This window comes from Periophthalmus magnuspinnatus, chromosome 9 (assembly GCF_009829125.3).
Source record: "Periophthalmus magnuspinnatus isolate fPerMag1 chromosome 9, fPerMag1.2.pri, whole genome shotgun sequence".
NCBI lineage: Eukaryota > Metazoa > Chordata > Actinopteri > Gobiiformes > Gobiidae > Periophthalmus > Periophthalmus magnuspinnatus.
In genome coordinates this window covers 26341497-26355269 of record NC_047134.1, presented here as the reverse complement: position 1 = coordinate 26355269, position 13773 = coordinate 26341497, and the positions used below count along the sequence as shown (strand labels likewise).

Here is a 13773-nt window from a genome sequence, read left to right as displayed (position 1 = left end):
TGATGAAGGTCTGGGCTGTTTATAATTGTTATATTGTATGTATCTCCGCACGCTGGGTCAAAGGTTTGGAAGAATAAGGACCAGACTATGGATGTTTCTTGTGGACAGCTGCAAATGTATTCTCTCCTGCTCGGAAGAACTGTCAAACAAGTTTAAAGGGATCGCTTTGGGTCTACGGTATAATTCTTTATTTAAAACCTTCTGGCACTTTATTCAAATTCAAATTCTTCAATCTTTCCACATGCATATGAATCGAATCCATTTGACACTCCCTTAATATGCATGAGGGAAGAAGACTTGATGAATTGCTTGAAATCTGTGTACTGATCCCCTTTTTGCGATTATCAGAGCAGGAAAGCCAATTGTTCCATAATGGGCAGGCATTTACACCCACTCTAGATGGACTATTAATGCCGTTTGGCTGCTCCACGTTGACCCCTCCTCGTTACTCGCGGGTCGGAGGTCGCGCGTCTGGTTGAAGGGAGCATCATTCACACTTGACACTTGGAGTTGACCTGTGAAGAAGAGCGCCATCAGGAGGGCAGTGAGGGCGGGGCAAGGCCGGGGCTACTGTCACTCCAATAAGCTGAGGTGCACTCAACACTGGACCCACATGAACGCAGGGAAGAGAAACATACGCACATGCAGGGCCGTGTCGGGCCTGGTGGGGGCGCTGTGCTAAATGGTTCTCTAGAATCATTCACATCCATGTCAAATTTTCAGGTAAACTAGTAAAATAAAAAAACTAAACCAATGCAAACTTCAATCAGATATATTTGGTCTTGCAAATGATTTGAACCTGTATTTTATGGGCAAATTGTGCTCTATATTTTTCTCTGAACAGACAGATTGTTAAGATTATTAGTTTATTAACGTCCTTCAATAAACTTTAACGTATCCATCTTACATTCGCGAGTCAAATTTCCTGTTTTCTTGCGTCATATGCGGGACATTTGCATCTGACTTAATTGTTTTTCTCTCTAAATTAATTTTATTATTTCCCCTGGTTGAGTTACAGGCACAGACACATCTTTGTAGCTTTTTCCTATTTTTGTTATTGTTGTTAAGTGTGCTTTTGAGGAGAAAACCTGTATTTTTGTGTTAATTGACTTGTGAAAGGTGCACTGGTGGATAAACGAGGCTCACTCTCCTTCCCTCAGTCAGTGTGGGCTCGTGCTTGTTACAGAGAAGGTATGAGAGCTTTTGATTTATGAAGCTTTTTTTTTGCTGTTGTAAATGCCTTTCACTGTCTTTGTATAGCACTCTTCAAACTTTTTTGGGAATGTTGGGCACCATAAATCACCAAAACATACTTTTGACGATGCCGCCGTTATACCTCAGGGATTGAACCCTGTGGCGATGACTTACATAAACACATTGGATTGTACAGCCATGGGTTAATATCTATACATTGTCCCACATTTGCTCTCAAAAAAACAATTAATTTACCAGTGTACTTCAACTCGAAGTTATGTGAAACTACAAATATGATTTATCTATAACTTGAATACTCACTCACCAAAATAAAGCAGTGTTATACTTACTGTTCTATGAAATTACCATAATAACACACATTTCTGTAATGGTTAGAGACACTATTGGGCCCCCTGTTGGTTGGTGGGGCTCAGTGCATTTTCTCTGCCTTTACTAGGAAACAGTTCAGCTGGATGTACACTCATGTGAGCTCCATCCATAGACCATATAAAGAAGTGAACTAGTTAGCAACTTAGCAACGCGGTCAATCAAACCTGTTGCTAACGCTAACTGGAGTGACCTCGAGGAAAGAAGACACCTGATTGGTCTGTTGTTGATGTTCATATCTTCATTTACGGACACAAAAACAAAATAAAAATACCAGGGTCATGTAGAGCAGGTTAATACAAATATTTTAAGACCAAGTCGACGTACCTGACCACAGCCGTTACAGAGAGAGGGGCGACAGTTTTTCAATGTAAAATGAATTGGAGCCAGAGTTGATGGAGCTGGAAGTGCACCAACGATCACTTCCTATTTGGAACGTGGAGGCTAGCGCGATGTCCATTTATATATACAGTCCATGGCTCCATCCGCACCTTCTTAAAAGTGTTTCTTTTGCAGCTCTGATGGCAGTTTGTGTGCAGTATTTGTGCAGAGTATTTGTGCAGTGTATTTGTGCAGAGTATTTGTGTGTAGGGGCTGTGTCAGATGCTCAGTGCTGCTGGAGCTAGCTGCGTTATTGCGGTGACAGGTCAGGCTGGGCTAAGTGGAGCCGCACGGGGGATGACAGCAATGCTACAAATTTATGCTAAAAGCAGTGATATGAGTGAAAGCTTGTGTTTGGAACAGAGCCACGTAATCGCTCAGCTCTGATCTGGAGTGACCCACGATTTAGAATTGTCTTTTAAATTGGAGTTTTATTGTTCAGTTTGATTATTGCTCAGTATTTGGATTCATTTTGTAGTCCACCCTTTTCAGAAGTCCACCACCAGGGCTGTTTCTATTCATGAATCGAAATTAATTTGTTTTGTTAGTTGGTGAACACTGAACATTTCTCAATAAGTCGGCGTTAAAAAAACATGTTCTGCAGTTTTAACACATCGCGTGGTGTTCCTCTGCCAAGTGAAACTGCAGAACGCACAGCACAAGGTGTTTAATGCATTGTTACCACGGCTACACATCGAAACCTCTCACCTCTGAATGTGAAAAGCCTGATCGCTGTCTGTTTATGACTCAAATATTTGTTATTTCTGTGTTTTAAGTGAAACTAGTCCCCCCAAAACTGTTGACCATTTGTTTACCTGTTGCTATGGTGATATATATATATAATGTGATTTAACCGGTGCCGGACTACTTGGAGATTTTAAGATGCTAAACACTAGCTTCAGCGCTTATTCAAAAGTTTCTGACAGTATAGCGGGACAGATAAAAGTGACAGTTTCTCACGTTGTTCCACTGTACGTTTTTTTTTTAACATTGTTTTGGCTAATGTATCTATGAGAGTTTTGCACTATCGCTACAAACATGGTGGATTTCCATGGTAACAGACATTTTTGACGTTCCATCCCGAGCTCTGTTATAGCCATCGGAATTTTCACTGACCCTGGTATAAATATATGTTATTAAATTCCCTCCTTAATCGACAGCATTCTCTCTTTCCATTCCTGCTCTATATTCCCTCTCCTCGCTCTCCTCCCCATCTCTCTTTCCTTCTCTCTCTTTCTTCTTACCCCCTCTCTCATCTCACTCTCATCTATTTTCCTCCTCTCTCTCATCTCTTTCTACTCCTCTCTCATCTATTTCTTCTCCTCCTCTCATCTCTTTCTCATCTCTTTATCCTCCTCTTTCTTTCTCTCTCTCATCTCTTTCTACTCACCCCCTTTGTCTCATCTCTTTCTCCTCCTTATCTCGCTCTCTCTCATCACTTTCTCTTTCTCCTCCTCTTTCTCTCTGTCATCTTTCTTCTCCTACACTTTCACTCATCTCTTTCTCCTCATTTCTCTCACTCCTTGATCACTTTCTCCTCTTCCTCTCTTTCTCTCATCTCATTCTCCTCCTCTTCTCTCTCTCTGTCTCTCTCATCCCTCTCTCTCTCTCTCTCTCTCTCTCTCTCGGTCATCTCTTTATCTTCCTCTCTGTCTCTGTCGGTCGCTCTCTCTCATCTCTTTCTCCTCCTCAACTCGCTCTGTCTCTTTCATCACTTTCTCCTCATCCTCTCTCTTTCTCATTTCTGTCTCCTCCTCTCTTTCTCTGTCATCTCTTTTCTTTCTCCTCCTCTCTTTCTTTCTGTCATCTCCTTTTTCTCACCCCCTTTCACACATCTCTTTCTCCTCCTCATTTCTCTCTCTCTTTCATCACTTTCTCCTCCTCCTCCCCTCTCATCTCTTTCTCCTCCTCTCTCTCTCTCATCACTTTCTCCTCCTCATTTCTCTTTCTTTCATCTCTTTCTCCTCCTTATTTCTCTCATCTCTTTCTCCTCCTCTCTCTTCCTCCCTTTCTCTTCCTCCTCTCTCTCGTTCATTCAGTTTGACCCACTCTGACTCACCCACCCTCCTCTCTCTCTCCCTCCCTCTCTCCTCTATAATTGAGTCTCTCCAGGGGCCCATCCTTCTCTCCACACATCCCATGTCCCCCAGCTGCTCTTGGCTGTCTCCTCCTCACCTTCTCATCTTCCTCTTCCTCCTCTTTCACTCAGAGCCTTCATCTGTTCCTTTCATCTGCTCCATGCATTTACATTAGCCTGGCCGCGGTCCGCTCGTCGCCGTGACAGCAGCAGAGGTTACAGGTTTGACTCCACAAAAGCACTCAGAGCAACAGCCTTCCTCTTCCACTGCCCTCGCTCCATTTGTGTCTAAGTATACACACCGCCTCACTCACACTCACTGTGATCTGTGCACTGATATGGGATCGGAAAGTGCTCTGAGGCATGATGGGAAAGATACACGCTCAAAAAATACAATTTGGACTCAAAATAAATATGTTACGTCCCCTTTTTTAATGCAAATGTTTATTCAAATTTTCACCTCATAAAAAAAAAAGAAAAAAATGAAAAATGTTTTATATTAATGGAGCAATGTGTAACTTACTTTTCTGCTGAGGTAGTCCACCGCCTGCTCCTTGCTTTGTCTAAAATGTTCCGCAGTATCTATTTTACACAGCTATACGTGCTTTTTATGACTTTAAAAATATACACTCTTACATGTGAGAGGGGTTGCCATTGCACAGATCTGACCTGTAAGTTGTCACGATGGAGATCGGCAAGTGTTACGGCATACCGGGAAACATTCTAGGCAAAGTAAAAACATCTCAGGTGGCAGACTATCCACCAGAAAAATTACGCAATTTACCTTTAAATGTATATATGTTTTAAAAAGATGATCTCAAAGGTTCTATATTACACAAAATTGACTCTTGTGAGCTTTAAGTTGTGTTATAATGTTGTTACCTCATCAAAAACAAACCTGGAGTCGTGTTTTGTTTCATTTGCACATGTTTGTTTACATCTCCAAAGCTCAAAATGCTCTGTTCCACCTTGTGATGTCATGAAGTGTTTTTGGTTTTTGTTGTTGTTTTTTTACATTTACAGCTACCTTTTAACTTTAGTTCAGTAGAAATTGGCAATTCTTGGGCTGAAATCATCCAAATGATTAAAGTGAAGGTGTGTGGAGTTTAAAAACACAGCGGAGCACTTCCTGTATCACCTCATGACATCACAAAGTAGAACAGAGTGTTTCCTGTTTGCGAGAAGAACTCAGCCTAAATATGCAGAGTTTGTGTGTTAAACGTGTGAATGAAACAAAACACAACTCCAGGTCTGTTTATGATGAGAAAACAACATTATAACACAGAAAACAGTGTAATCTGACCCTTTAACTCTACATCATTAAAGTGCACACTGCTGCCAATGAAACAGACTGAGATCCTTGTGCCTTTAGCAAATCATTTATTTTTTACAATTTACATCTCAGCCCGTATATCTCACCTGCTATAATGAATTCAGAGTGCATCATCATTTCTCCGAGCTGGCATTGGTTTAAGCTAATGTGACACAGTGTGGCTTTATGTGCCAATAAATATGTCTTGTCTGGACGTATTATGGCCCTATCTCAAATGGAACGCCGTTTATTGCCAAAAGGGAGAAAGGGTTTAATCACTCAACTATTGTATCGGAATGAAAACTTCTTTTGAACTTTTACTTTTTGTCCAGTTTGAAATGTAGAGAGAATTGTGATGTGGCTGTTTGTAATAATGACATGAGACCGGTGATTTATGTAAGTTTAAAGGGCCCGTATTATGCTATTTTCTGATCTATGTTATAATGTTGTTTCCTCATCACAAACAGACCTAGAGTCGTGTTGTGTCAAACCCTGCATATTTAGGCTGATTTCTTTGCTCAAACATAAAACACTCTGTTCCACCTTGTGATGTCATACAGGAAATGCTCCAGTGTGTTTTTAAACTCCATACACCTTCACTAGAATCATGTGGATCATTTCAGCTCTGGAATTGCCAATCTCTACTGAATAATAGGTAAGAAGTAGCTGTAAACTTGAAAACTGCCACTTCATGACATCACAAGGTGGAACAGAGCATTTTGGTATGTTTTTGTTGAGGTAACAACATTATAACATGGCTTAAAGCTCACAAGAGACAGTTTTGTGTACAATTCCATGCACGCCAACTGCTATGTACTTATACTTCATTCTCTGATTTAATTTTTTTTCTTTAACACTGATATGCGTAGGATTCACATTATGCAATCCAAAAAATCCACTGCTCACAAGTTGGTACCAGCAGTGGAAGAAGTACTCAGTTTTGTTACTTAAGTAAAAGTACAAATAATAGAGCAAAAAAAAAAAAAAAAAAAAACCTCAATGAAAAAATCTACTATACCGTAAAAGTATTGAAGTACTGGTTTAAAAATGTACTTAAAAAGTCAAAAATAAAAGTATTTCACTGAATTTTGTTCAGCCAAAACAAATGAATTAGTTGGGGTTTTTTCTACCTGTTTTTATTTGTATATTTTTGTTTGCTCAAATTATGAATGTGTTAAAAATAAACCCTCAGCCTTTTCAGGAGATCTCAAAGAATAATGAAAAATACTTTAATTTTTTCAGTCCTGTTCAAACATGTAGTGGAGTAGAAAGTACAGATACCTGCTCTCAAATGTAGTGAAGTAAAATGTGCTTAAGTAAAGTACAGATACCAAGATGTTTTACTTAAGTACAGTACTTTACTACTTTGTTACTCCACCTCTGGTCACTACCATGACCTGTAGGAGGCGCTGTGTGCATGGTCGGGCAGTGTGGCATGTTGTTGTGTTGAGGTCCCATATAAGCCAATACTGCACTTTAGAATGTCCAAAATATGAACTAATGACCCGCGGGTGTCATTGATTATTACTATAGAATACAAAAGCATAACATTTATTCCCGAGCCATTTCAGTGGGAGTGTATTTTCTGATTCTGAGTGAGAGCCAGAGCCATGTGGTCTGGTTGAGGTTAGATGAGGGGAATAAAGTTTTCATTATAGGCTGCTAAACAACTGTTATCCAAAGCCCTGGAGCCTGTGGTGTGGTTGTTGGCCTAAATTACTGCAATTTGATTCCACAACCCTTATCTCCAATATAAATCTGTTTGCTTTTGAGCTCATCTGACTTTCTGTGTTTATACCTTAAAGGTCCTGTGTTACGCAAAATAAATTTGTAAGTTTTGTGCCATGTTATAAGGCTGTTACCTCATCAAAAACATACCTGGAGTTGTGTTTTGTTTCATTTATGCATGTTTGAGTAACACTTTATTATTAGTCTGTAACATCTTCAAAGCTCAAATTGCTCTGTTCCACCTTGTGATGTCATGTCAAGTGGTAGTTACCCTCCTACGTTTTACCTTTAGTTCAGTAGAAATTGGCAATTCCAGGGGTGAAATGATCCAAATGATTGTAATGAAGGTGTATGGAGTTTAAAAACGCCGTAGAGCACTTCATGTATTACCAAATGACATCACAAGGTGGAACAGAGTGTTTTTTTGTTTGAGAAACTCAGCCTAAATATGCAGGGTTTGTGTGTTAAACATGTGAATGAAACAAAACACAAGGTCTAGGTCGGTTTGTGATGAGAAAACAACATTATAACATAGAGAAAATAGCGTAATTATGGGCCCTTTAACTCACATTTGAAATAATAACTCAGAGAATAACTTGCTGGCTGTCAGAATCCATGTATTTTTGGAAATAAAACACCAATAATTGAATAAATGCAAGATTTTCTTCCTCCCACACCTCTTCTACTATAATCTAATCTTACATCTTATTCTAATTAGGCACAGTTCGTATTTCGAGCAGATGAAAAAGAGCAATCAGCCTGTAGCATCTTCGTGGGTGTAGGTGCAGAGGTGGGTGCTGGTGGGTGCGGGGGTCACCGATTGCCGGGGGATACTGTCTGGCTCCGCTGTCTGCTCGGGGACCTCAGAGGCAGCCCCCGGCCCAGAGTGGACCCTGCCCCTGTGGGACGTCCTGCCTGTCCTACTCCCATCACAATCTCAGCAGATGGGGTCATGTGGGGCTGATTCTAGAGATGGTAAAAAATAAAAACAAAGCTAGTTTTGAAATTCCTTTGAAATATTAGTCTTAAAATATATGGTTCTAATTCAACAAACAATATAATGATGAAAATGACTTGTAGGGGAAGCTAACGCCCCCTATGTGTGTGACAAGGTGTATGCTCCCTCGTCACGATTCATGCTCCTTGGACCTCATTTGCGGATCTTGCAGTGGTAAACGCTTCTGTCTGACAAAAAGAATCAACATAATCGCTTAAAATTGAAGACAGAATGAACCTTTACCAAAGACAAGAACCATTTATTTACAGGAGACAAATCTAAAATCGACTTCGGAGCTTTAAATCATGTTTTTAGGCGATTTGTGCATGTTTGAGTCTCCTGTTGTCGGAAATTGAACCTTGTGTGGTCAGAAAAGTCCTGTTTTCACCTACCCCCTATCTTGGCCCATTTGTACTTTCAGTTTTCTTGGGATTGTTCAAAAAATCTCATGCACGTCGGGTTGAACATGTTGTAGCTAATTACAAATGGTAGCTTTAAATGAAAACTCAACTCAATGACGGTGAAATGTCATTACCAGTATTACGACTTGCACTGAACAAATGTAAAATAAGAATCTATGTGTTTTATTACTATAATTTATAAATGTAGTACTAGAAAATGCATGAATTCTCTCTTTTAATATTAAGTACAAGTACAAGTGCAGTGGACTGTAGAGGTGCTTTTACCATCCCATCCATGCCTTCATTCATCTTCTTCCGCTTATCTGGGCTGGGTCACGGGGGCAGCGATCCAAGCAGGGACTCCCAGGCTTCCCTCACCTCAAACGCTTCCTCCAGCTCCTCCGGTGGGACCTTGAGGCCGTCCCGGAGAGGCGTCCAAGAGGCATCCGGAACAGAAGCGTGAGCCATCTCAGGTTTCTCTGCTTGATGTGGACCTGTGTGACTGAGCTCCTCGTCCTATCTCTAAGGGAACGTCCAGTTGTTTAGCGGAGGAAACTCATTTTGACCGTTTGTATCCGCGATCTTGTTGTTTTGGTCAACACCCAAAGCTCGTGAGCATAGATGAAAGAACAGAGATCTAAACTAGGACTAAACCTGGGATCATGGGTGAGGGTAGGAACGTAAATTGACCAGTAAATCAAGATCTTTGCCTTTCAACTCAAGTCGCATTAGTCCAATACAGCAACCTCATCCCATTTTTCCCAATTCTTTATGCTAAAATCACCTTTCTACACAAACGGTGACTGCTCTTCCTTTTTTAAACATGTTCCCCATGGGCACTGTTTCCTTTCATATGCAATTGTAATTTAACTCCTACAAGCCCCTGAATTGGCGTAAACATGCTTTTTCATGCATCTATGGCTACAGCAGGAGTCTACCAAGCCCCTTCTATGAATAAAACATTGGACTCTGACTCCTATTTGACTTCTCAGTGGTGATATTTTTGTCAGAAAAAGATCCCGACACAAATCAGGACGTACACGAAGAGCAGATGCCCGGATTAACATGCAGTGTGCGGAGTCGGAGGGTTTATGGGACTACGGCTGCTTCCTTACCTGAATATAATACAGAGCAGAACGGCCAGGGGAGGTACGAAATAGAGAGCTCGGATCAAAGCGTGAGGACCCAGGAGTGTATGTCTTTACATGGGACAGAGCAGCGCATGGTTCAGCCTGTCACAACAACACCAGATGTGATGTGTAAGAAGAGGGATGAATATTGTCCACAGTCTGGAGGTGGATTTCTTTTGGATTATATGTGTCGTTTTGGTTTTACTTTTGCATGAATTAGACATTTTAAAACTAAATATTTGCTCTTTTGAATGAAAAAAAGCCAAAATGTTGCATAACAGGAAGCTGATACCCATGGACGCTCATTTATCTTCATGTATTCATTGGTTTTCACTTCCTGTTTTGAGTGAACAGATTTTCATCGCATCAGCAGCAGATTAATAGGCAAACTTGTTGATTACGCAGTTAATACCAAACGTCTGTGAAAGTTTTGTGGGTGTTATGATCGTATTTTACATTTACAGTTGTGTTAGTAATTATTTTATGAAGCGGTGCATGATGGGATATAGGAGGCCATGAAGAATTCGCGACCAGCTATGGTTATGAACAATCTTGAGCTCAAATAAGTCAGAATTCCCTGGTTTGTGTGAAGCAACTTAACAGCAGTAAATTAGGTTTGTCATTTTGATTAGAAAAGTACATTTAAACTATGCACTATGTAATGTTACTAATGAAAGCACCAAGTTATTATGTTGCCTGAAATGTTCCACAGTAAATTACATCTCCATGGAGACAAGATGGTAAGCTCTGTGGAGAGGCAAGTTCACTCACACCAACAATAGCAAAAGACGAAGTTTAAATATCTCAAATGGACAAATCGTTGTAGGAGTGAAGATGTTTTGATGCTCGTCCAAGCCGCTTCTTCAGTTCTGTTCAGATTACTGCTGGACTCTGCCTTATATCTGTCTGAAGGGAGGAGCTAACTACACTGAAACTGTAAACAGCTATTGTCTCAAGTTTCAGCTGAAGCCACCCTATTCAGCCTTTAATGACCCTACTATCTTCAAAGGAGTGCGTGGTGGCTTTGAGATGGAGATGGACAGCAGACTGGGGTCCAGAGGAGCTCTCACCCTGGTGTTGGCACATCTTCTTATGAAGTGGCTGCTTAGTCTTGTAGTGCTTACTGCACTCTTTACTGCACTGAATGGAGTAAACTACATTACTTAGTTTGTGGCTCACACCAAGAATGCATGATTTTCAAGGTATTTTTTAACAATGACATACCTGTTATTGAATAAATGTTAAATAGATACGTGTAAAATTGTACTGGTAGGAAAGTGGCAGTCCCTGAACCAGAGAAGTGACATGTGCAGCTCTGGGTGATTTACATGTGAATATTTCAGAAGGATTTCTGTTGTGAGACTGTTTGACTGTTTGTAGCTATGAGGCTTTTCTGCGTCTGTGCTTTTTAGATTTTTTTTTTTTGTTTTGGAACATCTTTCATTACGAAAAATTCCACCCAAAAAAGTTACAAAACAACACTAAAAATCACTAGTCTCAAGTAGTTTAGTCTACTGTAACGGCCTGCTCACTGGTCTCTCCAAACGAGAGATAGAACAGTACATCCAGAACACTGCTGCTCGGGTCCTGACTAGAACCAGGAAGTACAAGCACACAAGTCCTAAGCTCAGGTCTCTGCACTGGCTCCTGTGGCTCAGAGAATAAACTTTAAAGCAGCTCTGGTTGTGTAAAAGTCTCTCCATGGCCGAGCACCAAAGTACATCTCTGACATGTTAGAGCCATATGAACCATCTCACATAACAGAGGTGTAGTTCAGCCACTCACCAAGAACAACTTTTTTGAAAACTCTATGAATAAAATACAATTAATAGAATAAAAGGAACTAAATGATTAAGCAGACTTTAAGCAGCCAGAAATGTTGAAATTTGATCTTAAAAGTGAAGGCTGTCGTTTGAAAAGCCAATCTGAGTCGGTTTAATTCATAAATTCACATTTCTGTGTTTTTCTATTAAGACTTTCCCGCAGCTATTCGGTCTGCTCTTATGAGTCATTTTGTTCTGAAATGCTGCTCGTCTCTCTCCATCGCCGTGCCAACCCGAGATAAACAAAACCGTTTGGGAGAATTACAATGAGTAATGGCACAGAACTAAAGCCCTCATAAGCTCTACACTTCCACTTTACCGTTGCATCTCTTTATGGTCAAAAGCCTTTTAGCAATGTCAATATATTAGGACGAGACTGTGACTTCTTTAGATGAGAGAGCCAATCCAAAATGTGTTTCTTTATAGACAAAAAGGCCATACAAATAAGAGCAATATAAAAGATATAAAGCTTTACAGACATAGATATAAAGATTATTATTATTAAACCATATATATCTGAACAATGACTAATGTTGGGAGCAGGCCCTTAGCAACGCTGTCAATCAAACCTGTTGCTAACGCTAGCGGGAGCGACCTTGGGGGAAAAAAGCGCCTGATTTGTTTGTTATTAATGTTCATATCTTGATTTATGAACACAATAGTGAAACAAAAACACCAGGACCATGTAGAGCGGGTTAATATGAACATTTTAAGACCAAAATGATGAGTCTGACAGCAGCAGTTACAGAGAGAGGCGGCAGTTTTTCAATAGAAAGTGAACTGGAGCGAGAGTCGGAATGGTTAGCTACGTTCATTTATATATACAGTCTATGGTGTCTTGCTCAACAGCATATATTTGCAATGGTGGTGAAGGGATTTCAACAATAACATGTGACAGTTGCTCACTTGGTAAAGTGTTTGTCCTCTGATCTGAAGGTTGGCGGTTCAAATCCCGCTCTTGACATAAACATCATTGGTAGAGCGATCGGATCCACTGATCCAAAGGTTGGCGGTGTGATTTCAGCTCCCACAAATGAATGCTGCTGTTGTTCTGTTCTTGGGCAAGACACTTAACCCACTTTGCCCCAAGTGTCTGTGAATGGGTGAGTGTTTCCTTGATGTAAAGCGCTCTGAACGCCTTGATGGTGGAAAAGCACTAGATAAAAATGTGACTATTTACCTTTTTATGAAATACAGAGATATATAAGACCTTAGAAAGAACCCCTGGAGTGTCTGTTTTGAGAGGAGTCTTGTTCGGTCATGTGTCTTGCTCAGTCGCACAAATTTTTCCAATGGTGGTGAAGGGATTTAACCAATATTTTAAACAAAAAACCCTATTATCCTATGTCTAATAGGCTATGGCAATTGTTTGTTTTTTTACTTAAAGGTTCACTATGTAACTCTTCCGGTGGAGGATTTATACTGGTTTACTTTCCCTGGATCAAGCTTGACTTCAGATCATATTTATGGAAAGACGACCCCCTCACAGTAAGAACGCATATTTTTCAAGGTATTTCTGATGAATAAAACACATATAATGAAATAAGAGTAAGACAGTGTAAGATAGATACTGAATCCTTTTTATGTTTGAGGGTGACATCATTCTGCGGCTCGCGCTGGTTGAATGAGTTCAAATCATGCATATTCTAGTGTTTTCCATGTTTATGAGGCTCTGTGCCACTCACGCGACACAATCTGACATGTGGAGAACAAAACACTTTACCTCCATGAGCCGTATACATGTTTAAATCCTCACGTTCGTGCACTACAGACTGCACTGTTTACTGTGAACATCAGCTTATGCAGAGAGCAGCTTTCACACTGCAAAAGCCATCAGGAGCTTCTCACATACAGAATACTACAGGGATCCTCTTTGGAGCAGGTTTGACAGGTTTAGATTTATTTGGTTAGCTGGTCCAGGTTTTTGGCTTTCATTTTTTTTTTCTACAATAAAGAAAATAAAAATAAAAATATGTCAACAACACTGAGGTGACTTCAAAAATGCAATAAATAAAAAAAAAAGATTTCGTTTTTAAAGGTGGACGATCTGCCATCTGCTTTATCTTCATGGAAATGTTATTGTTTTGCCTGAAATGTTCCACAGTATGGCATTAAAATTCTACATTGAGAACAGTATGTGGCACTCTCAGGTTACATGAGCCAGAAGAGCACACCATCCACCAGAAAAGTTACAAAGTGCAGCTTTAAATAACCAGTCAAAACTCGAGTCGATTCATTTTAAATTCAATATGAACTGTTAGCTCCGCCCACTTATTCTCTTTCCTCACAACTTTGAACCATGACTGAGAAATAAATAACCATTCGGGGTGGTCAAGAGCAGTT

The 13773-nt window shown here is 40.2% G+C and overlaps 1 pseudogene; it reads left to right on the top strand.

Moving 5' to 3' along the window:
* LOC117376177 (uncharacterized) overlaps positions 1-8043 on the top strand; it is a 33234-nt pseudogene extending 25191 nt beyond the window's left edge.
* Positions 8044-13773: the final 5730 nt, after the last annotated feature.